The sequence below is a fragment of the Macrobrachium nipponense genome, chromosome 1, assembly GCF_015104395.2.
Source record: "Macrobrachium nipponense isolate FS-2020 chromosome 1, ASM1510439v2, whole genome shotgun sequence".
NCBI classification, from domain to species: Eukaryota; Metazoa; Arthropoda; class Malacostraca; order Decapoda; family Palaemonidae; genus Macrobrachium; species Macrobrachium nipponense.
The window spans coordinates 145,054,082-145,079,370 of record NC_087200.1 but is presented as its reverse complement, the minus strand read 5'-3'; the positions used below and the strand labels follow the sequence as shown (position 1 = coordinate 145,079,370).

At 40.7% G+C, this 25,289-nt stretch overlaps 1 protein-coding gene across 7 annotated transcripts in view; it reads right to left on the bottom strand.

Moving 5' to 3' along the window:
• The window catches only part of LOC135219715 (UDP-glycosyltransferase UGT5-like), a 106,400-nt gene that overhangs the window by 78,902 nt on the left and 2,209 nt on the right, over positions 1–25,289 (bottom strand). For 2 of the 7 annotated variants that reach the window (XR_010315495.1, XR_010315496.1), the window contains exons 2-3: positions 8,004–11,642; positions 7,063–7,208 (exon numbers count right to left, since the gene is read on the bottom strand). The exons of 1 other annotated variant lie outside the window; for it this stretch is intronic. The gene's annotated coding sequence lies outside the window, so the exon portion shown is untranslated. Of the gene's footprint in view, positions 1–6,520; positions 7,209–8,003; positions 11,643–25,289 lie in introns of those variants that run through there. 4 more of the 7 variants (XR_010315498.1, XR_010315497.1, XM_064256704.1 and 1 more) reach the window with 3 other exon arrangements.

Genomic DNA, 25,289 nt, shown 5'->3' with positions numbered 1-25,289 from the left:
ATCCTGTGCCTTTTAAATTTGCTTTCTTCTTGTAATGATCTTCGCGTCAGGCAGTATTTTGTTGTGTTGGTGCATATGTACAATTGCTCTCTCGCCTGACCTACAATTTGTTCTAGTTTCAAATATCTCGTATGCTTCACTTGCATGTCTGATTGCAATTCTCATTTCAGGTTGCAAGAAGCTATTTTTTTTTTCTTTTGTATGGTGTTTTTATGTTACATGGAACCAGTGGTTATTCAGCAATAAGACCAACGGCTTTACGCGACTTCCGAACCACGTCCAAAGTGAACTTCTATCACCATAAATACAAATCTCTAACCCCTCAGTGGAACGCCAGAGAATCGAACTTGCGGCCACTGAGGTGGCAGGCCAAGACCATACCGATCACACCACTGAGGCGCTCTCAAAAGACTTAAGCAGTTTCTCAGGTATGCTGGTTCACCATATTTTAGTGCTTCAAAGTCTGTAGAAATTATTTTATATTCTATTCTTGCTTTTACTGGGAGCCTATGGAGCTCAATTTGTGCTGGGATTATTCTATCACAGGAATGTAGTCTTCATTAATCTCGGCGGCTCTGTTTTGTAATACTTGCAATTTTCTTAGTAGGTAGTTGGGGAAACTGTAGTATATAATAACGTAGCAGTAGTCACACCTTGAAAGTAATTGGTTGTAAATTGTGTTTTCAGAGTACATATCTTCATTTAGGTATTTACTAATAAATGCAACATTTTTAATCTGATAATTACAGGTTTTCACAACATGCAATATATGGTTCTTCATCGACAATATATCATCAATTAACAATCCCAAGTTCCTAACTGGTGCTACAATATTTACTGTTGCCGAACCAATGGTTATTCTTTTGAAATGTTCGTATTGTCAGAGTGGATTGTCATTTCCCAATAAGTAACACACCCTCAGTTTTGTTTCTTTAAGTTTCGGATATAAACCTAGTCACGGTTATGATATCTTTTAATATTTATCAGATCCAGCAAATTTTTTTAAATGTGAAAATATCCACAAATTTATTCCAAAAAATTTATAATAGTATAAAGGACTCTTGGACTCAAACCTGGAACAAACTTCTGGGGTTCAAGAGCCCCTCCCCATCACCACGTTGAGGGGGTGTTCAGGTAAAGGAATGAAAGCAGTTGCAGCTATTGGCAGAAGGGACACTGCAAAGAGCCTTAAGTAAAGCCTACAGGGCACCGCATGAGGTGTACTGACGGCACTAACCCCCTACGGATCGATTTCATGTTGTTCCACATTCTTTTAACGCCATTTCTTTTATGCTAATATATACATCATATTTGATTGGATATTACCTAAAATTTTGCTAACACAAACACTGACTTTTCCCAGTCCTTATATTTATAAAAAAAAAAAAAAAATTATCTTTAGCCATTCTTTTTCCACTATCATCTCATTCTGTTGCTTTTCCCTCTTTCCATTTTTCCTAATCGTCTTCATGAATTTTACTAAAACGACCGTATTTGCCTCACAAGCCTCACCTATCTGTTTCCCAATCTTCAACTTCCAGAGTTTTCAATTTGTTTATTTTTCTCTCATTGATACACAGGTCCTTTCATTAGAATACAATAGGTTATAATGAATTTTGGCCAAAGACCAAATACTGGGACTTATGAGGTTACTCAGTGCGGAAAGAGAAATTGTAAGTACAGTCATACAGAGGTACCTCGAGATACGAAAGGCTCAACTTACGAAAAACTCGAGATACGAAAGCCAATACAAAAAATTTAACGGCTCTACATAAGAAAAGTTTTCAAGATACGAAAGGTTTCTGAAAGTCCGAGATTCGCCCGGATAACAATTTTGAAAATCGCGCCGCCATCTTAGTACTAGTAGACTCGCCACCATCCTCCTGCTCTCCCATTGGTTCCTGATGCTAGTCGCGGCCAAGAAATCCTTCTCTCCTATTGGCCAGCGTCCCTCCCATCATGCATCTACTATGTACACGTGGTGGCGTGCTTCGGCCACTCGGTACCAGCATTGTTATAGTACGCATGCGTTATTTGTTTTCGGGATCGTCAATGTGTACGTTATTTAAAAAAAAAGTGACCAAGATCTCTCATATGGGATAAGTGATCAAGGTCTCTCTCATGGGATAACTGGAAACTTTGCAAGGTTGGTAGAATATCCACTCCCTGCTGAACAGAGGGTGTAGACCAATCATTTACAACATGCATACCAGTACATATAATCAAGGTACTTCATTCAGTTTATGTTGAAGGTCAGCAGCCGAACATTCAATACCCCAATCAGTTGCAGAGCGCGCATTTGGTTGAACAGGGTTTTGATGGACACCAGGGCCAACAGAGTCATGAGGTGCAAAAAAAGAACCAAGTGATAAAAAACAAAGTTGAAATTCTGTATGGAAAAAAAAAAAAAAAAAAAAAAAAAAAAACTACGAAAAGAAAAAAATAAGTAAAAAAAAAGGTTAAAAATCAAAAAAAAAAAAAAAAGGGCAGAAATTAAAGCCGGTTTTCATAAAGTGCAATCATTTGTAGAACACACCCCCCGAAAAGGCTCACACAGGAACATTGTGTACGTATATTTTTTAAAGTGTACGTACGTACATATGTACAAAAGAAAAAAACCGGCAGAAATTAAAGCTGCTTTTCATAAAGTGCAATCATTTGTAGAAGACACCCCCCGAAAAGGCTCACACTGGAACATTGTGAAAAATAGGCAGAAGCAATCTTCCTTGGATAGTTACGTATGTACGTAGCCTCACTCGAAAGGCAAGCTTCCACATTTTACGTACAGTATATTTCTTGTTACCATGTACACTAATATACACTTTATTAATTTAGGTATTGAATGGTCCAAATTGTTGTAGTATTTCATTGTTTATAGGTCAATTTAGCTTTATTATTAAATTTACTGGTGTGTATTTGGAGGGCTTGGAACGGATTAGCCATTTTACATGTAAAATGTGGTCCAAGATACGAAAACCTCATGATACGAAAGGCGCCTCGGAACGGATTAATTCCGTATCTCGAGGTACTACTGTACCTCAATCTTACAGTTGCAAGAATTCACAATAGCATGAACTTTTCATTGGAACCTGACTCATACGCGAGTTTTTCACTGACACGCAAACATTTGTGAATCCTCGAGAAACCCTGAAAAAGTTTATGATGTAATTTAAAAGTTTTCAAGCTTTTATGTGTAAATTTAATGGCATTACATAATAAAAATAATTTTCTCTCTCTCTTTTACCAAGATGTGAGAATTTGTACGGTCCATATATGTTTATTAAAATGTCCAATTATTATGACTGATGATTTAACCCTCTAACGCCGACTGGACGTATTTTACGTAGACATTTTTTGTCTCCCGTGTGCCGACTGGACGTATTTTACGTCGACTTACAAAAGTTTTTTTTTAAATTCGCGGAAAATACTTATAGGCCTACCAGCCTAAAACTTTTGAATCACGCGCCTTGGGGGATGCTGGGAGTTCACGGATCAAGGTGTTGTTTTGTTTACAATCATTACGCAAGCACGCAAGCGCGAATTTCTTTCTTGCCGCACTAAGAAGTATCTGTGACACATCTCTGAAATTATTTCGTCACTGACAATTTTTGTACCATTGTAAATTAGCCGTTACATGAAGTATTATATATGAAATGTGCGCATTTTTCATGCACAATACAACTACAAACAACCCATGGTTGTAGCTTTTTATCAGTTTTGAGATATTTTCATAAATAACGATAATTGCCAAAATTTCAACCTTCGTCAACTTTGACTCTACCGAAATGGTCGAAAAACGCAATTGTAAGCTCAAAACGCTTATATTCAAGTAATATTCAAGCATTTACCTTCATTTTGCAACAAATTGGAAGTCTCTAGCACAATATTTCGATTTATGATGAAACTTATGACAAAAAAATCAAATTTTCTTTTTACGTCCGCGAGGTAACTCTTCCGAAAAAATCATACGAGCGATTGTGGTAATGTTTGCACCATTTCAAATTAACCGTTACATAAAGTTTTATATATGAAAATGTGCGCAATTTCATATAGAATACAACAAAAAATAATTGAAGGTTGTAGCTTTTCTCATTTTTGAAATATTTGCATATAAATCACGATATAGAAAAAAACCACGTTCGGTCAATTTTGACTCTACCGAATAGGTTCGAAAAACGCAATTGTAAGCTACAAAAACTCTTACAGTCTAGTAATATTCAGTCATTTATCTTCATCTTGAAACGAATTCGAAGTCTAGCAAAATATTTAGATTTATGGTGAATTTAAAAAAAAATCTTTCCTTCACTCCGCGCGCGGATTCTCCGCCACTAATCTCCGAAATGCGTACGTTCCATTCTGGGAATATTTCCTCCATTTCATATTAGGCATTTCATAGAGTTTTATATATGAAAATGTGCGCAATTTCATGTAGAATAAAACGAAAAATATTTGAAGGTTGTATCTTTTCTTATTGCATATAAAAAATATATATATAAAAAAATTCGACATTCGGTCAACTTTAACTCGTCAGATATGGTCGAACAAAACTGCAATTGTTTAAGCTAATAATACTCTTACAGTATAGTAATATTCAATCATTTGTCCTCATTTTGAAAGAAATTGGAAGTCTCTAGGACAATATTTAGATTTATGGTGAATTTTTGAAAAAAATATTTGTTTACGTCCGCGCGTTACGAATTCATGCATTAATTTGTGATAATATTTTCTCTGTGTTGCTTTTATCGTTTTACAATGTGTTATATACCAAAATGATCGCAATTTAGTGTACATTACAACAAAAAAAAGTAACTTGTTACCTTTAACCGTTTTGCGCACAGCGCGATTTGAATACAATTATATATGAAATTTCGTTTTTGCGCTATCATATATCGCATTATTTATATATGATAATGATAATTTTTTTCATTTCTGATGGTTGCATACTAAACTTCACGCAATGACAAACAAAGGAGCCAAAAATGAACTCTTAATCTTGAAAACTAAGCGCGCTGTGATTTTTTTGACAAAATATTTTTCCCGCTTCCACGCTCACTCCGAAACCCCTCCGGCATACGGGAGACAATTTTTTATTTACCGCTCTGGCGTAAGAGGGTTAATAATAATACGTGATAAATAATATAACTAATAAAACTTGTATGTGATATCATTTTAAAGAAACAAAGTATCCTCTTCCATCTCTTGTTTAACTGAAGAGAAGCTCAAGCCAGAGCTGTCAAATGGGTCAAATGCGACAGGTTGGGGAGTGTTGCTATTAGCAGTCAGTAGATTCTCATTCTCGCTCTCTCTTATAATTCATAAATATCCACACTCTTAAGGACAACTCTCCTTCCCTCTTGTACTACCAGGTAGATAATTTCAAATTTATCTCATTATACCATCTACAACTGAAATGCGCTGTTCTAAGAAAAAAAAGAAAAAAAAAGACAAGTAAGAGTTGTATTAGTCCAAATAAAACTGACTTTTTTCATGGAAAGGAATTTTAGAACACAGACTTAAAGTTGTTGAGGTTGAGAAGACATCTAAAAATAGATCGGGTGGAAGAGGGAAAGAGGAAAGGAAATAGTACCTATAATCTTTTTTTTAAGGGTAAAATGTGTTAAACTAACTTTTAAATTAATTAGCAGTACCGTGACCTAATATTTTACTCAGCTTAATACTTGGGGAGCATGATTAGGGTCATATTTAGTGTTCTAACTCCAGAAGTAAGCCTTTATTAACCTTTTTAGAGACCAAACTTACGCGAGGGGCCTGGAACCTAGCCTTGCGTAAGATTGAGGTATTACTGTAGAAAGGTTTGAAAAATGTAACAGGAGGAAAATCTCGCAATTGCACAATGAATCAACTGTTTGGAGAGGGTGGAAGTAAGATGGAAGAGAATGTGAAAGGAGGTACAGTCAAAGGAACAAAAGGGGTTGCAACTACGGGCGGAAGGGATGCTGCCACGAGCCTCAAGTAATGCCTACACTGCACCATATGAGGTGCACCGACGGCACTAACCCCCTACAATGTATGAACTTAGTGGGTATTGCAACCCTTATCTCATTATTAACATGCTTTTTTTCTGGGGATAGTGCACTTTAAAACTACTTTAATTTAGAGTATAACCAAAAAAAGTCTAATACTTCTTAAAAGTAGTCCCACGCAACACTCTTCAAAAGTAGAGCAGAAATTTCCCGACCAGTAGAAGGAAGAAGTGACTATTTGCCAAGTCCCCTATGTCCAGTTGCTGTCTCCTTCAATTTAAAGCAGTTAAATTTATAATCAGGCCAATCAGTGACACCCCATTTCCCCCCAGTACGGTATAAATAAGGGATTTTGACGTAGGAAAAATCTATTTCTGGGCGAGGAAGCCGTGTCGCCCAGTGAAATAGGTTACTTCAGCACTATTTCTAAGGTAAAATATTGCTATAATACCAGAGAACTGCTAAATTGGACCTGCCAGAATATTCCAGCTTGCTCACCTTAATTAAAAGGTGTCGGTATAGTTCTGGGGTGAGTGAAAATCACTACCACGGCACAACCAAACCAGGTGTGTAATTCCTTTTCTAACTAACCTGTGCAATGCTTTTGTGGTTAGACATTTAAAGTTTTTCAAAAAATATTTTTTTATTGTATGCTGCATAATAAAATATTGAATCTGTAACTGCATACAGACTATCGACTAACAAAAGGGCTTATGTACACATGTAAAAAATAAATCACACAAATATTTCGGTAAAAATGAACAGTTATACAACACAAGCTCCATTCTAAAATTACCTTACTGACCAGTGGTCTCAGTTCAAAAACATTATCAAAAAGAAACAGTCACATTTTCTAAATGCTTCTGTGTTAACCAGCATACAAAAAATTAAGATGTCTGATCTGAAGTGGATAAAGGCAAAAACGGCTATTTACTGGAATTGAACTCTAAACAATTTCACAAAAATTTTAAAAGCCTAAAAATATAAATTGCCAACAACAATGTTAGAAAATAACTTTATAAATAGGAATATATACAATGTCTAAAAATCAATAACTTTATAACTCAAGAGTCCCCACCTAAAATTGTAAAATCGTCCAATTAAAAATATGAAATTTGTGGAAGCGCTCTCTCCTCACTTGAACTTTTTTTATCGTCAATATTTCAGATGTGTCAAATCCTGTAGGTTCAATGCTTCTGCACCTTTGGAGATGAGGAGACTTACCTGAAATTGATATTGGATATATCAGGCAAGAGGCTTACTATCGGAAAATATTAGCATGCACAAAGTTTTTTAAAATTGTATTTTCTTGATTATATTACATATGTTTCAATAAGCCCAAGTTACTCAACAATTTCTGCTGGCCTTGTCACAATGGGAGAGAGACAAAGGACTCGCGGAATGGTAAAAAAAATTTTTTGCGAATGGAGACTAGCGAAGAAAAATCCCCTCTGATCTTACGGTGTTTAATCCACCATTAACACATTTAAGTACTAAGCCCAAACATTAAGAACAAACGGCCGTACTAATTAGCAATTAATGAATTTCCTTCTTGCATCTCCCTTCATTCTCCCAACCTACGCATTGTTCTCATAAGCCAATGCTCCGTCATAACAGTTTTCAAGTTTAAGCAGTCTATATGCAGGAGTTTTCAAAAGCTGTTATTCACACTTTTGTATAGCTGACCATGAATTTGAAGGAACAAAACAGTTCCTGTAGCATTGTCGTTATATCTAATACGTACACCCACTAGTCAAGCTGTAACATTCAAGTTGAAGGAATACAATAAAATATCCACAGAAATTCCAGACGTTATTCTCTCGTATACAGTGCAGTGTGGACTCATTCGTTTTATCCACCTCAAATGAGTCCACTCACTGGAAACTGTCTGTGAAATATACTTTTGAAGTTGTGACATCATCTAGGCTTTACTGCCGATCCAAAAGTTCCTATATACTATCATCAATGCATAATCATCTACATAATGAATAACTAATTTTAAAATTCTGTTATGCTTACCAATAATGATTCTGCTGGACTGGAACCAAGATGCTTTGATTAACTGCAGCCAACACTTACAGGCACCAGCAGCATCTACACTACATTTATCAGTACCAGATTTGGCATCAGCTTTGGATTTTTTTTTTTTTTTGTCAGTATCAACATACGGTTCTTTTTTCAACCGTAGCCATGTAATCTATACCTTTTACTCTGATGCATCTCCTTGTCGATCTCTCTTCTGGCTCAAGTCACGTTCCGACTCTTCTGAAGATAGCTGAGATGCAGCCTGCCGTCTGGCAATTGCCCTTGTAAGGGAGGATCCCCGACTTCTAGAGCGAGACTTATGCCTCTGATAGCGATGTGAAGGAGATTTACTCTGAGACTTCACAGGGAAAGGCCGCTCTGAAGAGCTTGACTGAAGCATTACAGGAGTTAGACTTGAAGTAGATGCTTCTTGTATCCCAGCTGCTGTGCCCACCACAGGGTTTGGAGTGGAAACCTGACCAGAGCTAAAACCCAGTCTTTCTCGATCTTGTGATGCTTGTTTCTGTGGAGACTGTACGGCCAACTGCTGTGCCATAAGAACTGCCATTCCCTCATCAGTATCAACTCTTCTGACAGGTGATCTATCTAATAGAGAATTCAACATTGGGTTTTGTTCTACAAGTGGTTGATTTGATGACTGGTTTTCAGAGAGAAATTCACTAGGAAATGCTAAATGAGACTCTTGTCCTGATGAACTAGGCTGATAACTGGTAGATGACTCATGTATTGAATGGCTGGGAGCTGGTATTCCTTGTGTCAAGTTTAATGGCCTGTCATCTTTAACTGACTCTGTTGAATATTGGCTTTCCGAGTACAAGGCCCCTCTTCGCTGAAGTGCAAGTGCTGACTGCTTAAGTGGAGATCGTAGTGGGGGTTGCACTGAACGACTTGGCCGACTGGCTGCAGCAACTGGCAATCTCTGTCTCACACTTGTTTTTGGTTGTTGAGATTGCCTGTACCGTTGTGGTGAGGTCAAGTCAAGAGATGATGAGGATTCATAAGATGAACTTGAAAAAGGGACTTCATCAAATTTCTGCACTGAAGAGCTTGACGTGTGTCCTTGTGTTGCTACAGCATAGTCCTCTTGCTGAAAACTCTGTGAGGAAATGAGAGGAAAAGGTGGCTTGGGGGTTGTTAACCCTTGATGCTGTCTGGATGGCTGCATACTCGGGTGAGGCTGGGTGAATGGAGGTACTAATGAGTAAGCTTGACCAGTTTCCCTATGACCAGAAATATCAGACGTTAAATTTTCTATTTGATCCTGTACAGGTACCTCCTGCTCAGCTGCAACACCATGGTATGATTGTGAGGGTTGACCAAATCCTCTTTGAAAATCTTGAGGACCTGTCTGATACGGTTGACTACGACGAGACTGATTTTTTAAAGTAGTAATTATCTGTCTTGGCTCTGAAAATGAGGTTTCACGCTGAACAGGTGAGAAAGGGGCCAGCTGTCTTGGGTCTGAAAACTGACGAGTTTTGTGTTTAACAATACCTGATGAATCTGAGCTTTTTGATGCTAACATATGTACTGTGCTTTTTTCAGGGGGTTTCAGTTCACACTCATACTCTACCGCACTCTTTGTAGTCTGCTGGAATTGTGCAAGGTCAAAAACACGTACAAATAAAGATAATGGAGTTTGGTCATCTAAAGGAGGACTTATTGCTTGCCCAAAGCTCTGCTGTCCTGGAGACAAACTAGGGGAAGAGACAGCTTCTGACCTGGGCGAGGTAGCTTCTGACCTGGGCGAGGCAGCTTCTGACCTGGGCGAGGCAGCTTCTGACCTGGGCGAGGCATCTTTTGTCTCTGCCTTCCTTGACACATTAGCATTCTTCCTCCTGCCACTAGCTGATCTCAGACTTGTTCTAGATGTGGATGATCGTGGCGTTTCACTAAACCCAATATTTCTTTCATCAATAGGCAGATTTTCTGATGGCTGATAAACAGCAAGTTCTGGCTGACCTAAATGTACTGAAGGATGACATTCAGATTCTTTATGCATTTCAAATTCTTTCATTTTTTTCACTTTTCCCTGTTTTCCTTTTTTTCCTTTTCCTTTGGCTTTAGCTTTGGATGAACGACCACCACCATCCCCCGGGGAGGATTCATCATAGAGGACTTTGGTGTGTGTTCCAGGGGAAATCTCTGTGTAGGAGACAAGGGGCAGACCATGAGGCACTGGAGATAAACTATACTGATCCCTAGGAGAAAATCCCAAAGGTTCCAGAGAAGATTCTCCACTATCTCCAGTGGAAGGTAGATGGCAATCCCTTGCAGAAAGTGAATGGTGGTCACCCATGAAGTGGGCATCATGACCCAAGGCAGACAATTCACTGGGATCTCTGGTGGGAAGCTTACTTTGGCCTTCAATGTCAAGTACACCAGTGTTTTCAGGGGATATAGGACTACCAATGCCAGCAATATCCAAACTGCCTAAGGAGGTTATAAATGCTTCTCTAGGTACCCCACGAGTGCCCGAAGTGTCCTTTAAATTTCTTGGAGAGCGAAGAATCTTCCTTAGTCTTTTAACAAACTTAGGGGGTCCTGTATCCTTCTGACTAGCATGGGAATAACTTGACCCTAATGACTGAGCACTATCAAATAAAGGATTTTGGGGAGAAAGCTTAGCAGATGATGTAGTGGGGTTTTCTGAAAACTCGCTACTAGATGGAGATCCAAACTGTACTACAGGTGAAATACTTGGGGGGGATGCTGTAAGTGAAGTTGGGCTTCCAGAAGTATTCACGGAGTACCTATTATGACCAAGGAGAAAACTCAAAAGGGGACTTTTTTTAGATGTAGGGCTTGTTGGGCTTGTTGACGTTGTGGGGCTTGCTGAAGTCGAGGGGCTGGAAGGAAATTCAAATAAAGCAGGTGAAGAAACACTGGAGGTAGGACTGCTGGAAGCAGAAGCACTTTGAGGAGCAGCTTCATTCACTGGCATGGCCTTTGCCTTTCTTGATCTCAATTTACCAACAAAACCTTTACCTTTATAATCACCAGACTTACTAACATTTTCATTTGTTTTGGGCAAATTGAGGGGTACTCCTCTGAACTCACTACTTTCATTTGTTTGCCAGGGCAAAATATTTTTGGTGGTTTCATCCTGGATTGTTGGCATGTGTGAAGAAGAATCATACAATTTTCTATATGTACCTACAATACCAGTGGCTATATCAGCTGCTGCAGAAAATTGCCAGTCTTTGTCAGTTGCAACCTGTGGACTTGGTGGAACACTGGAACTACACACCTTTCTTTCAGCTACAGAAAAATCTTGTTTGGGGAACATGGCCTGGTGGTGTGGACCTCTGGAAACTTTTATTGGTCTCTCTCTTGATACAGGAACACTTGCTGAATCTTCAGAAGCTTGATGAGGGCCCTCTTCAAGAAAAATGCAACTTTCAACATTTCCTTGAATTTGGTCCTTTGACAATCCTTCACTACTTTCAGTACCACTTCTGTTTCTTCCCCTTTGTCTTTGAGACTCCGATTGCAGTGATGTCCTCTGCGCCTCTAACTTATGTTCCAAGCCTCTGGGGTCCATTGAATAGTTTCTACAAAAGTGCCACTAAAGAGATCTGATGGCAGCTGCAGTCCCCTTAAGCAATTCTCCTGTAAAAGATGGTGTCATGGATGAAACAATGCTGCCTCACTCTCTCAAGATTATGAATTTATGATACTGAATGTACAATTGGCACAAGAAAATGAAAACATAAGATTTATGTTCAAACAGAATTGTTATTTCCCGCTAAGATGCTAGCTAATACAACTTTCAACAAGGTATTAAGCCTCTTTCAAATATACAATGGCTCAGTGGAACTTCTACAAATTACCAGTATGACTATTATCTGCAAAATTCTCTCCTTAAACTTGTGCTAAAGCACATTATGTATTAAAACTAAATAAACACAGAACCTTACTAAGAACTAATGAGTATTTTTATCACTGCAATTTGACATTATTTGTACACAGCTGTTCCCTCATAGTGCCTTTCTTTCTGAAGATTCTCACCTGAAATCTTATGCTTTTCCAACTTCTGCTTTGTCTTAGAAACTAAAAACAAATGAAACTTCAGACGATTATACCAATGATTACAAAAATCATTGATGACAGTTACATGAAAATGCTTCTTGATGCACTTGGTTTCATAAATACTACAAATCTTGGCCTTACTGGAACCTATTTGGTAATGATTCACCCCTTCAATATTGATCTACTCTCATACCTTCTGTACCTTACCAGGGGTGGCAGAAGAACCATCATTATGTAAAGAACAGCTATAAACCATATTTAATAAAACCCAAAATTTCATTTGTGTATGGAGGCATTACAGCAGATCTTGGTAGATCTAAGCCCTTATTCCGCGGCGAACTAGACTATGCCAGTTGACGTTTTTCTATACAGTCTTAACTCCTGAACACGAATTTAAGATAATTCTGGGTGGGGTAAAACACTTGGGCGAATTATTCCATTCAACTTTATCCTACAGTAAGGGGGACCAATGGGAATGCAGGGTTTTGGGTGGGGTAAAACACTTGGGGGAAGGTTTTGTAATGTTATTGTGTCATTTCCTCTTATTTATGACATTTGAAACACGAAATACAAGCTTAAATAAAGCGATAAATAAACCCATATGGAGCTGTTACATAGCCAAAATAAACTTATTGCTACTGCTATTATGACGCCGAATCCTACTACGCATGCGCCAATCCTACTGCGCGTGTGCCGAGATATAAGGGAGCTTTTAGTTCAGACACAAAGTTCCTAAGGAGATAAATGATGGGGGGTTTTGTAGGGGGTTACATGTATTTAACCAATCATGATGCATTATTAACCCTACGTTGTGATAGGAGACTTTTGGGGAGGATTGTTAAATAGTATATTCCTTTTCCTCATTTGTTTTGTAATTGTGTAATAATATTTCAAGCTTTTATTTCTGTTCCGTTTATCATAGTATTGTTTAATATGTGCACTGACTTGTTCTCACTTCATAATGTTGCCTTATATATCTTACAATATTACGTTAAAATTGAGGGCAGGCCACTGAAAGTCTCCTGAGGGTTGGGACTAGAAGGCGGTTTTATGAAGTTTCGAGACCTTTCTGTCAATGACGTGAAATTGATGGAATTACATTTTTTGAAATTAATGGAATTATATTTTTTTGTGAAATTGGGATTACATCTTTTCATTTTACAAACATTCCAATTCACACATGCATTTTTTCCCCCCTTCTTTTTTCTATATTCGCCTTTACGTGCCTGTCTGACCCATAACAATTTCTTTTTCCATTAGGTTAGGTTGGTTTAGGTTACGATCCTAACCTCTATGTTACACTTCTAAGATTACCTCCCTTTAAGGGGGGGTACAGGGCGGCTCGGCCCCCCCGGTAAGGGAACATGTTCTACTAGGTTAGGTTAGGTTGGTTAGGTTAAGATCCTAACCTATATGTTACACTTCTAAGATTGCCTTCCGCCCCCCGGGTCAGGCAACATGTTCTAATAGGTTCATTAGGTTAGGTTGGTTAGGTTACGATCCTAACCTATATGTTACACTTCTAAGATTACCTTCCTGCGGAGCCCCGGTCAGGCAACATGTTCTACTAGGTTAGGTTGGTTAGGTTACGATCCTAACCTATATGTTACACTTCTAAGATTACCTTCCTTTAAGGGGGGGTATGGGTCAGACAACATGTTCTACTAGGTTAGGTTAGGTTAGGTTAGGTTACGATCCTAACCTATATGTTACACTTCTAAGATTACCTTTCTTTAAGGGGGTTACGGGGGGGCCGAGCCCCCACAGTCAGGTAACACATTCTACTATGTTAGGGTAGGTTAGGTTGGTTTGGTTACTATCCTAACCTATATGTTACACTTCTAAGATTGCCTTCCTTTAAGGGGGGCTATGGGGATGGGGGGTGCCCACTGGTTAGGTTACACAATTTTTACAATTGTCCTCAACATTTCTTGTTATGTTCAATCACCCCCATAACTGACCACTCTGATCCTTGAAACTTTATAATATTCTATTCATTATTCACTAAAATGGTCTTAGACTTGTACTTGATAATTTATACTTAAGTACCAGATGTGCAAATACAAGATGTAAAAAACCCTGTATAGATATATAATACATATTTTCATGTATGTATGGATTATTAGCTCTTATGTAAAATATGTGTCCTTACTGTAAGGTTTCATTGCAATATTTTTTACTTTAATAATAATACACGATAACTTTGGTTTCATAAACATAAAAGAAGCTATGTTTGTACGATTTCACTCAACATTTTGTCAAGTTTGATTACCCCCAAACAGGACTCCCTCGTTTACTATATAGTCCACCCATTTATTACAATACAGTGTTCGTGTTTTTTTTTTTCAAACGTGAAATATTTACCCCCACCCCATCCTCCCTACTCTGTTTCGTGGTCTCCAGTCAACCTCCCCCCCCCCCCCCTCATCCTGACAAACTTGCCAGTGTCTCACTTTGCTTATCAACCAGCCAGATGGCGGAAGCACTCACAGGCACCTCTACCTCCTCCGGGCCTCATTACTAACTCGACTCTGCCCCGTACATGTGTTAACTGTTTCGTTAGTTATAAGGACATTTCAGCCCATTACTCGGGGCAGTATGAAAGGTTGGTAATATACTGTCAAGATCACGGCAGTGGCGTACTTTAAAATCCACTTTCAAGACCCCAAGACAAGGCTCCATGCCTTCGTGAAAGCGGCTGCTGAACTCTACCCTCCACCCCTTTAAGGTAAGGTTCCTAATCTTTATGTACTTTGTTATATTGTGTTTTAGTGTTCCAAAGGTGTAGTGCTTTTGATGTCGGTGATATTTATTGGGAATTATTTACCACCATATCCCAGCGTGGCTTTACCAACTCGTACCTCTGCCTTCCTCTTCTGGTACCCCCCCCCCACCCCTTTACCAGAGATAAGACTCCGTTAGTTACGTATCCCACACCCCCTACCAGCATTCAAATATGGCGGTTTGTTTATGTTTCATGGCCACGAACCAACATTTCAAAGATTGTTCAATTGAAGTAGACTATGGCAATTGACGTTTTCATATGTTATTTTGCTTACTTTACAAGAGTTTAGGGTATTATTTTTCTGGTCGACTGTAACTAATTTGTTATTTACCTTTGAACTCTGTAGTTGGTACATCGTTCCCCTTGTACTGTCATGTAGTCTTCAGAGGTAAATTACAGTTTAATTACAGTCGACCGAATAAATATTACTTTAAATTCTTGTTCAGCAGGTAAAATAACATAGGAAAACGTCGACTGCCATAGTCTACTGCACCGCTGAATGTGGGCTTAGAATTACCGAGCTCCCTAACTGGCATACTTACTAAGATGGCCACTGGTTTAGTAGGTGGTGTCTTTACATTCTACTTAGGAGGTCTTAAGGCATGTCCACACGAGTGGGCCTGACCGTTGGGCATGCATGTCTTCGGGCTCATATACCGGGCAAACCAGTGAAATGGTCATGCAGTGTTGAGCGAAGTCACTAGTCTGTTCCCGGTGATCTGAGGCAAATACTGGAGGTACGACACTGCCAAACTTACGTTATCATAGGGTCCCCATAAAATGAAAATTAAAAGGAATTTTATTATAGATCTTTGTAACTTGAGCATGACTTAGCATTTAGTATACAAGTAAATAAAGAAAAGCCAATGGGTTATGTAACTGGATTATGATCCAGTTACCTAACCCATTGGCTTAGGGGTCACTAACCTGCAACTCTTTCAAGACACTTGTGCGGCTCTAAATGCTGAACAAATACCTTTTCCATTTAAAACAAAAATATAAAGTTGCCACATTTCTTTAGTATTTTATGATTGCCATAATCATCTTTCATACGAACTGTTTTTACGAGGGCTGGCATATAAATGAAAGGATAATGCATTAAAGAACATATCTACTTTGCCTTGTGAACTTAAGTACTATATTATCACTACCATACAGTCCACTCCTGCTATTCGCAGACTCACTTGTTTGTGGATTTTTCTATGGACCCTATATGCACATTATTCGCAGAAAAATCACGTATTCGTGGTATTTTAAACTGAGAAATATGATATTGTTATGATACAATAAAGTTTCATACATACTTACCTGGCAGATATATACATAGCTAAGACTCCGTCGTCCCCGACAGAAATTCAAATTTCGCGGCACACGCTGCAGGTAGGTCAGGTGATCTACCGTCCTGCCCTGGTGGCAGGATTAGGAACCATTCCTGTTTTCTATCATATTTTTTCTCTTCCACCTGTCTCCTTGCGGGGAGGCTGGGTGGGCCCTAATCGTATATATCTGCCAGGTAAGTATGTATGAAACTTTATTGTATCATAACAATATCATTTTCATACAATCAACTTACCTGTCAGATATATACATAGCTGATTGGCACCCTTCGGTGGAGGGTAAGAGACAGCTACTATATGGGATAGACAGGTAAACAACATATGTTGTAGGTATAAATAAAACCTTGGTTCCTACCTGATAGGTGGTAGACTTCGTGGGTGTTTGCCCAGTAGTCTGCATCACCTCAAGAAACTTTAGCGAGATATGTGATCTATGGCCAAGAGTTCTTGTGGGTCTGCCGAAGGGGTCTTATCCACTTACTCGGCAGAGCCTGAAAGGACTTTGTCAATGGGTGCTGATCCACTTATATGACAATACACCTTATGAAGGAGCGCAACACCGATCCCGATCACCTGATCCTAACACGAGGGTTCGCGCTCAAAATTTGAGAGAGTTATCCCCACACTCCTTTCAAAAACCCCAATAATTTCACTAGTTTAAAAAACTTTAACTCAAAGTTAAGGATCAGTGTCGGCTCCTTATCCCAGTAACGTATCCGCAGAAACGTATAAACCAAAAGAGAAGGATCTCTCGTAGGTTAACTTGACATCCTTTGTGTAATGAGAAGTCAACACAGAGTTGCCTCTACCGTACAACACAGCTAATATGTCTTATATGACATATTGTTATGTAAAGAACAAGAATTTGCAAAAGCGCGCACTTCCTGCGCTTTTAATTCTCAGCTGTTTGAAGGAATCAAGTCACTAATGAAGTGCTTAGGAGATCTCCATGTTTCAAAGAAGACCAGGGCTTTCTTGAAATGGATCTCACCCCCGACTGAAGCCTGAAGCCTGGCAGGAACCTCGCGCCTGGCTGGTGCTTCGCTCTTGGTTGGCGCATAGCGCTTGTCTGGTACCTTTCGCTTGACTGGCGCCTCGCATCTGGATGACGCCTCGCATCTGGATGACGCTTCGCGTCTTAGCTGGAGATTCGCGCCTAGAGCCTGGCTTGCGCCTGGCTGGCTGCTCGCGCCTGGCTGGCGCTTTGTGCCTGCCTGGCGCCTCGCGCCTGCCTGGAGCTTCGCGCCTGGCTGGCGCCTTGCGCCTGGCTGGCGTCTAGCTCCTGGTTGGAGTGGCGCCTTGCGCCTGCCTGGAGCTTCGCGGCTGGCTGGCCCCTCGCGCCTGGCTGGCGTCTCGCGCCAGGTTGGCGCTTTGTGCCTGCCTGGGCGCCTCGCGCCTGGCTGGCGGTCTCGCGCCAGGTTGGCGCTTTGTGCCTGCCTGGCGCCTTGGCGCCTGCCTGGACTTCGCGCCTGGCTGGCGTCTCGCGCCCGGTTGGAGTGGCGCCTTGCGCCTGCCTGGAGCTTCGCCGCTGGCTGGTACCTCGCGCCTGCCTGGCGCCTCGCTCCTGCCTGGCGCCTCGCGCCTGGGTGGCTCCTCCCCACTTGCCGGAGCTTCGAGCTTGGTAGAGTCTCGAGGATGTCTGGCAATGTCCACATCGGACACTCTTATCTGTCCTATATGTTCGCATCTAGCGCATCTGTGTCAGGTTGTAGGCCCGGTCTTTCTCCTCATCAGACAATGACAGTGTTCTTGGGGCTGTCTGCAGGTTTCTTCTTCCTTACTGACTGTGTCAGAAGGTCTTGAGTCGCCTTCTCAGTTAATGAACGAGAAATGTCCTTCACTACTGAGAAGGGAACAAAAAGTCAGACAAAGGCGAGTACAGAAGCGCTGCCCTCTGAGCGTGGGAGACCGCTTTGGTTAAAAAGACACTAGAGTACTGTTCCTCCTTTTTAAGAAGACCTGCTCCAAACAAAGAGGAGATCTCAACCGAGCCATCCTGAACCGCTTTGTCTATACAAGACAAAATACACAGAAGGACTTCTGGTTCGAGTCCTTCAGAATCATGGGCTTTCTTGGACATCACCCAAGGGACCAATCTAAGAAGTTGAAACTTCCAATACATGAAAGAGTCCCTTGAGGAGATGGTCCAGTTCTGAAATGCCCCAAGTTATACGGCAGAGTTCAAACCTTGTCTACGTGAAGCGTCAACTAAGGTCGAAAAGTCCGCTTCTGACGTAGACGGAAGAGAATACCCCTATTCTCTCCCGTCTGATATCAAATGCTCTTTTACCAGCTAGTCTCGCTGGAGGCATGCAGAAGACCGTTTCTAACTAACACCTTCTTCAACTTCATCTAAGAGTCTAAAGACTGAAGAGCCCTCTTCATCGAAATGGCGGGCTTCATTCTAAGAAAAACGAAGATTTCTTCGTCTTTGCACTCGAGAAAAGAGAGCGCGGAGAAGGAGGAGAGGCAGGAGTCAGTCGTCTCCATACTCCTCTAGAAGCAAGGCTGTCAAAACATTATAGTTCGACAGTCCTTCTCTTCCTTGAAACTCCTCCTCCGAGTTTACTTCTAACTCGGGGTCTAGATGGAGGTCTCCGTTGCTAATTCAGTATGTCTTTCCTCTGAAGGAGGACAAACTCCTAAAAGGAGAGGGGCTAAGGGAATGATATTCCTTCCTCTTCCCCGCTTTAATAGTCCTGGAAGGCGCCAACAGCCCAGGCTTCTCTCCATAAATGGATGACGCTTCCCGCTTGGATGACGCTTCTAGTCAGCCAAGCGTCCTGGCTGACGCCTCCCGTTTGTGTGGCTGCTGACGTCTGGATGACGCCTCGCGCCGGAAGACGCTTCGCTCTCAAAAGGCGTCCTAACTGGCGCCAAAATTTTGGTTGGAGCCTCGCGTCTAAAAGCAGCATTTAAAATGACTATTCATGTCTTGACGACGTCTCACGTCTCTCTGGCGTTACGTCTCTTCCGTAAGATTCTCCCGATCTCGCTCTCGAAACCGAAGCCTCTGCGATATGTTTGGAAGCTTCACGTCTGCATGACGCCTCTCGCTTCGCAGGGGAGAGAGGACGAGACTTCTTGATTGGAAGCGCAACGTCCTTCCTACGAGGCGCTAACACTCCCACCAAAGAGGCCAGTTGCTCTTGTACTGGCAAGATAATCTTCCTTGAAGCTTTTCCCACGTCATCTTCAATCGGGGTGGGGGAGAAGTAGGAAAAGGAAGCATTCTATAGGAAGCCTGTTCGTCTTCTCACAACTCTTCCCAATAAATGTTAAACATGTTAACAGTTATTATCGTCGATCGAGAAGGATCTCTTTGTTAACGCGAATATGGAGCGAAAAAAAGAGATTCTCGATGCTCTATGCGATATGAGAGTGTCGTGGAAATGGCCTAAGTGATTAAATGGGTAACGAAATCAGGAACGAATCTTGCCGTTACCGAGCTTGGTGTCCGAGGAGTCTACTGGACTCCTAGGTTAATAACTCGCTAAAACGAGAAAATCTTGGATGGTGCTCTTGGCTCACTGCGCCAGGCTGGCGCTTCTGGCGCAAATTTTGCGCCAGGCTGGCGCTTCTGGAGCATTGCGCCAGGTTGGTACTTCTGGCGCGTTGCGCCAGACTGGCGCTTTCTTCTAATTCTTTTTATGTTATGTGGCCAGAACACTGTGCCTTTATGGTACCCGACATCCTTTCACATGTTAATTTTCCGTTCTTAGTAGGAAAAAACTTTATATACGTAGTATAGTCCATTCAGGGAAACAAGTTCTGTCCCAAAGAGAATGTTTCCCATCCGACTCATCCATCTTCTTCTGAGCAGGTACTCTAATAAGCTATGCTTTCGTAAGCCTGAGAGCATTACATATATAATGTTCTGCTGCGATAGAATCCTTTAATAATGTTACCTACGGTACCGCATTGAAAGGTTGTACTATCTCTCTTATTGAAAGCTTCTTAGCAAAAGGCATACAATATTTAATTATGTTAGCTTAATTATCCCCTCAATCCGAGGTTAAGACCGCGATTGTAGGGGAGAGATACGGAAAGTTATTCCCTCCCGCAGGAGAGAGAGAGATTCGCCCGACCGCTCATGACTGACACCTACATGGTACTGACAGTAACTGGCATAGGCGTGACTGCGTTGGTCTCAGGCTCTCAGCGAAAGCAGTCCCCGCTTACTCTTCCAGTTGCCAGCTACTCCAATTAATAAAGGAATTTAATAAAATATTATCGAACTTCAGGAAGTTCTTATTAAAGCATATTTAAGCGAAACAAGACTTCGATAAATCTAGAAGCTAAGTAGGTGTAGTCTTAACAATCCCTTTAAGCGTAGTCCTTCCTAGGAAAGACAAGAAGAAGGATACTTGTAATTGAGTTGCACAGAAAAGAAGTAACTACGGTATGTGTTTATGAATTGACCGTATCGTATTCTCATCCCACAGAAAACTCTACTACCTTCTACTATCTTCGTTCTTTTCGTTAATAGAACGATAGAAAGAGTATATATATATATATATATATATATATATATATATATATATATATATATATATATATACATATATATATATCCTTAAGGAACGAAGTTAATCAAGGAACTCTTTAAATCTTCGTGATTTCTTCATAAATCGCGGAAGAGACAGAATTCCTGTTCATCACTAGGGTTTACGGAAGGAAGTAGATATTTTCTATCCGCCATCATACCCAAACATCGATGAGATCTTATTAAGAAAAACTCCCAAAGCTCTTGCCTCTCAAAACGAGGGAAGAGCATGGATGAAGGAGAGTGTCCGCATTGAGAGGAAACTGCCTAACAAAGGAGTCTTCTGAAATAATGAAAAGGGGGCTTCTCTTAGTATCAGAATCCTTCTGACAAAAGCAACGGCCGCCTGTGCGACATCTTGCACATTTGACAGGGGAAAGTTGTTCAAGTTAAAAATTCAAAGAGGAGTCTTCGCGACTGACTCTCTCTAATGAAGATTTTTGAAATCTTCTGACGCCTGGTGTCTGGATCCTTGCGCCTAGCGCCTAGCGTCTGGATAGTTCCCGCGCCTGGAATGTTCCGCACGCTAGAAGGAGACTCGCTCCTGGAACGTTCCGCTTGCGTGGAAGGTCCCGTGCGCCCTAATAGATCCGAGCGCCTCTAGTCTTGTTATACGAGCTCTTGCCAGAAAACGTTCAATGGAAGCATCCTTCTGATTGCCATTCTACTATAAGGCTCCTTAGTTAAGCCGCCTGTTTTCTCTTTTGAAGGCGCCTTGCGCCGAAGAAAATGTTCTGGAACGCGGCTCTCACTCAGTTGCTGGAACGCGGCTCGCGTTTATTCTGTATGAACGAGGCTCGCCGCCTAGTCTGATGGAACGCGGCTCGCGCTAGTCTGTTGGAACGCGGCTCGCTGCTGGCTGTTGGAACGTGGCTCGCGCTAGCTTGCTGGCTGGCTCTCAGCCTCTCGCTCAGTGAGTCAGTGTTCTCTTATTCAGAGAACGAGCCAGATCGTCCGAACTTCTAACATGTACATTCTTCGTCGTTTTCGGATGTAAGATGGAAGAAACGGAAGAACAGACGCACTTTTTAAAGGCTGCCTTTGCAATGGCTATCCCTGGCAGTCTGGGACGTTTTAACAGATCCCGCCGAGGGAACGCCCCGATCGGTGGGGATTCTCCATAACCTCCGTAAGGCTTTCGACTTTCCTTCTCCTCTGGGCTTGTGAGTTTATTTGGAAGAGGTCCTAGGACCTGAGAGCGAGACAGAGCCGATCGAACGCACCCTCTACTAATTAGGACGCCTTTCCAATGGCGAACTTGGCAGTCTGGGACGATCTACAGATCCTGCCGAGGGGACGCCTGATCGGTGGGGATTCTCCATAACCTCCGTAAGGCTTTCGACGCCCTTCCTTCTCCTCTGGGTATGTGAGCTTGGAAGAGGTCTAGGCCTGGGAGCGAAACAGAGCCGAACAGAACGCACCCTCCACTGCACTAACAGTAAAATCACTTCTTACCTTTCAATAGCTCGTATTTAGAGCTACCTTCCTTTGTCTCCAAATTGCAATATGAATTTGAAGATTCTGTGAAGTAAGAAGGAGATGAGGTACCACACTACTAGTAATGTTAATGCTCTAACTGCTCGTTAGTACGACGAGCTATATAAACTTCTAAAGGAAGCGTAACTATTCTTTCCTTACATCGTCAAGAAGGAAGTTAGCTCAATCAATTCTAACATTTACTACACGTTATTATGAATAAATATTAAAATTTTCCTTCTTGCAAACTATGTGATTGTCTACCGAAAAGTTCGGTAGTTACACGTAAACAATTCTTCGAAATTTTCGAAGCCAAAGTTATCAAAACAAATTAATATGCGTATGCCGAACCAAAGATCCAGTACTTCCCTGCAAAAGATAGCCCAGAAGATCGATGGCGATGAAATCCAAAAATCAAGTCAGGAGGAACTGCAAACGTTGTTTACATTCCAAGCGACAGAAAAAATATGATTGAAAACAGGAATGGTTCCTAATCCTGCCACCCAGGGCAGGACGGTAGATCACCTGACCTACCTGCAGCGTGTGCCGCGAAATTTGAATTTCTGTCGGGGACGACGGAGTCTTAGCTATGTATATATCTGACAGGTAAGTTGATTGTATGAAAATTCACAAATTGCTGTACTTTCATATTTTTGTGACTAAATGCACTTTGTGAAAAAACTATTAAATACTCAGGCATAAGCATTTTTTTTAAAATTATCAAAATAGGCAGTCCTAAGCATTTTTTAGAGATTTTAAGTACTTATGGATTTCAGTTATTCGCAGGTGGGCTGGGGTGCCTGCTACACATCTGCAAATATGGGGGTCTAGTGTAATTATGTTTTTTAAAGTAGGCCTATTGAACTATATTATGTTATTTCTGAAGTACTGCTGATTTTTATTTTAGATCTTAGGAAACCGTTTTTGTCACTGCAGCTCTTGACAGCACTACATCTTTATGATTCTCTAAAATAATGGTCCTTCTAGCTACAAAGGTTGGTGACCCCGGCACTAGGCTACAGCTTCCAGGTGATGCACTTGGCTAAGGCCTCCTATTGACCAGCTAAGCTGTGGAATCCATGTAGAATATGGTGTCAATTTAGTCCTGTTTCTTGAAAAGAATTTTCATAATACAATCCCCACCTTTAGTGTTTTGTCAAGAAAAAACAAAATGCCACTTACAAATTCTTTGATTTCAATTACTGGTGGCCTTTCCCAATCGGAACATGAGTTTGTAACGGTTCCTTTAAGATTACATTTTTCTAAAGAACACAGTTTTATAACAGTTTCTCCATTCATTTGCTAATCAATTTACTCGCTGTAACCCTTCTCTACAATCAAAAACAAAGCCTGAGTCACAGATTCAAATCATTCAATCAGCTGGCAGTTATCTGCCATCAAATCCTACTGTGATCTGTGGAGGAGTCACTTATATAGCCCGCATACAAGCCTAAGAACAATACCTACAATAAACCATAATTGCTCCAGAGGGTTGAGGAGGTGGGGAGAGGGGAGGTTACTTTATATACTCCAAGTCAGGTTATATCAAGTGGTCCCAGATGCTGGCAAGGTAGGACCTGGTATCCTGCATTTAATTATATGGTTAGGTTAGAATACAAACCCACATTTAACTATCTTATAGCTCTCTTGGTTATGTTGGAAGCAGGTAAAGCCCAATGCCAGAATGACCCAGCACTCTAAATTTGGTTAGTTTTAACAGAATATTATGTACCCCTTATGTAATTATATACCTCCACTATAGCTTAAAGTTTTAAAACTAATTTAGTATAAATTACCATGTATTTTTTCAACTGACTATATAGTTGTTTCCCTATGTTCAATTCTCATGCCGATTTCCATTCCAACAAAAAACCATTTCCCATCGAAATACTCAATTTTTGATTGATGAGAATGCCCGGGTCCCCCTTACCGTAGCATAGAGTTCAAAGAAAATTACAGGGTAACTACAACAGACTGCTAAAAACTAATAGAAAATTGTGATTATGCAACCAAAATACTATAGGAAACTGCAATTTACAATTAAATTACTCAACACGCGGTTATTACTTAGATACTATTACTTAGTATTAGAACATCACCAAAGATGACCCCTAACATCCCCATGATACTGTTGCAAGTTCTGATTCTGATTAAGGTAAGGTTTATTAAATGTTTCTGCAATAGCACTACAAAGAAGGGCCTGATACCCTAGGTTATGTATGGGGATCAAGGGAAGGCAACCTTCCCTGGCCAGGTAAGGGCATGGGATCTTGGCTAGGCGTGGATGGGTTAGGTCACAACCCTACTGATTAAAAATGACAGTGGTTCAGTTTAGGTTAGGCATACCCCGAACACTACACATTAGTTTAGGTTGCAACAACCTATTATCTTAATTTTCAGTGGCCTAGGTTAGATATGGTGGGAAGGTCTTGAGGCTTCACCTATCCACCCTACAAAAATTAAGGACCTAGTATCCTAGGTTAGTTTGGTTTAAACACACCCTTGTCTTTCACTCTCTGTTTCCTCTGCTGGTTGCCAAAAGATCTAACTTTTTTTGGATATCAAGGTTGTTAATATACTACTAAAACTAGGGTAGATCTAAGCCCTTATTCTGCGGCGAACTAGACTATATCAGTTGACGTTTTTCTATACAGTTTTACTGCCTGAACAAGAATTTAAGATAATATTTTTTCGGCCGGCTGTAATTAACGTGTAATTTACCTTTGAACATTTGTACCTACAGAAAAAACAAAATCCTTCATGTTGTTGTCTCTTGTCGTATCACCTATTTTAATGAGCTCCTGTTCGTTCGTTTGTGTGCTGCGCAGTCTCAAATTGTCATGGGGAAACCACACCTTCCGAATGACGTCACGAAAAAAAACTCCACCCAAAAAGTGTCATCATTATAGACAATATCCAATCGTATATAAGCACGTTTCAATTTTCTCTGAAACAAAAGAAAGCACTGTGTTTTCAGCCAATGACAATATATAATGTTACCAAGTCGTAAGTTTTTTCGGCAAATACACCTATTTTCTCCAATTAAGCGTTACTTACACTAACGCCATGAGTGAATTAGCACG